This window comes from Triticum aestivum, chromosome 7A, assembly GCF_018294505.1.
Source record: "Triticum aestivum cultivar Chinese Spring chromosome 7A, IWGSC CS RefSeq v2.1, whole genome shotgun sequence".
Lineage (NCBI taxonomy): Eukaryota > Viridiplantae > Streptophyta > Magnoliopsida > Poales > Poaceae > Triticum > Triticum aestivum.
In genome coordinates, this window is record NC_057812.1 from 608597305 (window position 1) to 608600689 (window position 3385).

Here is a 3385-nt window from a genome sequence, read left to right on the forward strand (position 1 = left end):
TGCTGCATTCGTTGTTGCCGGTGCTACAGAGGAGTGCGGTGTTCGACGGTTGGTCGTCGCCGCCACCGGATTTTTTTGCAGACGAGCATCAAACATCTCCAGCCGTTGCCTCCCCCCCCCCCCGAGGAGGCATAAAAACCGCTGTCTGGGGACGAGCCGGCGGTAGAATTGACACTGGGGGCGGTTGGGTATCCAGCCGTCGCCCTCAAGTCGGCCCCAGGCACCGATATCGGCCTATTCGTGGCCGTTTTTCGGTTCAGATAAATAGAACAATGGCCTGATATCGGTGAGAAACGGCCCATATTCGGCGTGGTTGGGCGTGGTTCGACGTTGAACTCTCAACATAATTTTTTTATCACATTGTTCATCACAGAAAATCAAATAATTCAACAAAATAGTGCAACAACAAATAGTTCAATACAAATTATATATAGTTCAACAAATATGTCATCACACGTCGAGCTAGGCGTCGCCCTTGATCCTCCATAGATGCTCCACCAGATCCTGCCGCAGTTGATGATGCACATGTGGGTCTCGGATCTCCTGACGCATACTGAGGTAGGCAGTCCTTGTTGCCGGTAGATGGTGATCAACTTCGGCTAGAGGACCCTGCCTGTAGTATGATTCAGTGTCAAACACTGTCTCTTCCTGCTCGCTCTCGATGATCATGTTGTGCAAGATGACACAACAAGTCATGATCTCTCACATTTGATCTTTCGACCAGGTCTGAGCAGGGTACCGGACAACAGCAAATCGAGATTGAAGCACACCAAATGCCCGCTCGACATCCTTCCTGCAAGACTCCCGCACCTTGGTAAAGTGGGACTTCTTGCCTCCTGGCACAGCGTTTGAGATAGTCTTCACAAATGTAGACCATCTCGGATAGATGCCATCAGCTAGGTAGTACCCCTTGTTGTAGTGCCGCCCATTGACCTTAAAGTTCACCGAAGAAGAATGTCCTTCAACAAGCTTGGCAAAGACAGGGAAGCACTGTAGCACGTTGATGTCGTTGTGAGTTCCTGGCATACCAAAGAAGGAGTGCCAAATCCAGAGGTCCTGTGTGGCCACCGCCTCAAGTACCACATTGCAACCGCCTTTGGCGCCTTTGTACATCCCCTGCCAAGCAAATAGGCAGTTCTTCCATTTTCAATGCATGCAGTCGATGCTTTCAAGCATCCCAGGAAATCCCCTTGCTGCATTCTGTGCTAGGATCCGAGCAGTGTCTTCCGCATTGGGTGTTCGCAAGTATTGCGGTCCAAACACTGCCACCACTGCTCGACAGAACTTGTAGAAACACTCAATGGTGATGGACTCGGCCATGCGCCCATAGTCATCGAGTGAATCACCGGAGCTCCGTATGCAAGCACAAGGGCGCATAAGTCCTTGTGTTTTCTGAAACATGGGGAAGGTTTCAATGGGAACGCGATGGTTCGGTGCGGGTGCGGCGACATTTTCCGCAATAAGATCTCCGTTGTAAAAAAACTGCAACAAGTTAGCTGTTGCAAAAAAGAAATATGCAACAAGACATCAGTTGCAAACAAAATTCTGCAACAAGACCTCTGTTAAAAAAATCTACAACAAGTCCTTTATTGCCAAAAAGAAATATGCAACAAGAGCTTTGCTACAAAAAATATACTGCAACAAGACCTCTGTTGCAATGGTGGAGGTGCCGCCAGGCCGCTAGATGCACCATATGTGATAGCTTGCGACCCGTTCGATCTTTTAAAAAGATCAACGGACAGATGCGTAGCACGCCCCTTAACTTATGGGAGCAATGAAACTAAAGTAAAGGTTACCTTTTGAGGTGCTTCGGCAAGGATTTTTCTTGGGTCGGAAGCGCACCAAGTGAAGTGTCAACCGTCACGACGTGCCGCGTGTTGAGCGCTCCCTTTGTTTTTTAAAAATTGTACTCTTTTTGGGTTTTAGATGGGTTTATTTTTGTTTGACTTTTCTATTTTTCTAGTCTTTCCTAGGGTTTAGAGGATTTTTTTCCGGGAAGAAGTGCTTTTTCACAAGAGGCACAATATGTGCTTTTGCGAGAAGCACAGTTGTGCTTCCCAAAAACAGGAAATCACATATTTGCTTTCATGAGAAGTACTGATTTTTGTGTGGAAAAAGTAGAATATGTGCTTCCACGAGAAGTATAGTTGTGTTTCTTGAAAAGGAAAAAAAGCGTAGTTGCGCTTCTACGAGAAACACATATGTGCTTTTGCGGAGTAAATTGCACAGAAGTACCACAATTGGGGCATTGGAAGCAGATTGGTACCAAGATTGGTAATTTTTATGTGTCAGTACCAAGTTTGGGGCGAGACGTTGCAAAAGAGGCGAAAAATGCGTTTTATACGTATTGACAGGTATTCTGACTGGTTGGGCCCGCCCGCCAGGCACCACGCTGGCCAGTGAGCGCGTGCATGTGCGCTGACTCGGACGAGCCCGGGTCGAACCATTGAGCGGCGGCTGGTGCGTTCGAGCCAGACCCCGACCCCTACTCTGCCCTCTTCCTCCTCCTCGCTCCCTCGCCGCCGCTTCCCTCCGGCCCCGCCCCGCCGGCCACCACACCACGCCACCGCAGCCATGGCTCGAACTGCTTAGGCGCTGTCCTCTCTCTCTGAAAGGATCGAGAAGAGGTGTCTAGAGGGGGGTGAATAGACTCTTCGCAAGAAAAGTTGCAGTTTTTAAATTCTTTAAGTTGAAGTGGAGTTTTAACACAAGTTCAAACATTTACAATACATATCAAGCCAGCATGATAAGAGTATATGAGCAGCGGAAAGTAAATCATGCAAGTTGCAAGAATGTAAAGGGATGGGATTGAAGTGTGCAAACGCAATTGGAGACACGGAGATTTTTGGCGTGGTTCCGATAGGTGGTGCTAACGTACATCCACGTTGATGGAGACTTCAACCCACGAAGGGTAACGGTTGCGCGAGTCCACGGAGGGCTCCACCCACGAAGGGTCCACGAAAAAGCAACCTTGTCTATCACACCATGGCCATCGCCCACGAAATACTTGCCTCACTAGGGTAGATCTTCACGAAGTAGGCGATCTCCTTGCCCGTACAAACTCCTTGGTTCAACTCCACAATCTTGACAGAGGCTCCCAAGCGACACCTAACCAATCTAGGAGATACCACTCTCCAAAAGGTAATAGATGGTGTGTTGATGATGAACTCCTTGCTCTTGTGCTTCAAATGATAGTCTTCCCAACACTCAACTCTCTCTCATAGGATTGGATTTGGTAGAAAGATGATTTGAGTGAAAAGCAACTTGGGGAAGGCCAGAGATCAAGATTTATGTGGTTGGAATGGAATATCTTGACCTCAACACAAGTGTAGGTGGTTCTCTCTCAGAAAATGTAAGTTGGAAGTGTAGGCATATTCTGATGGCT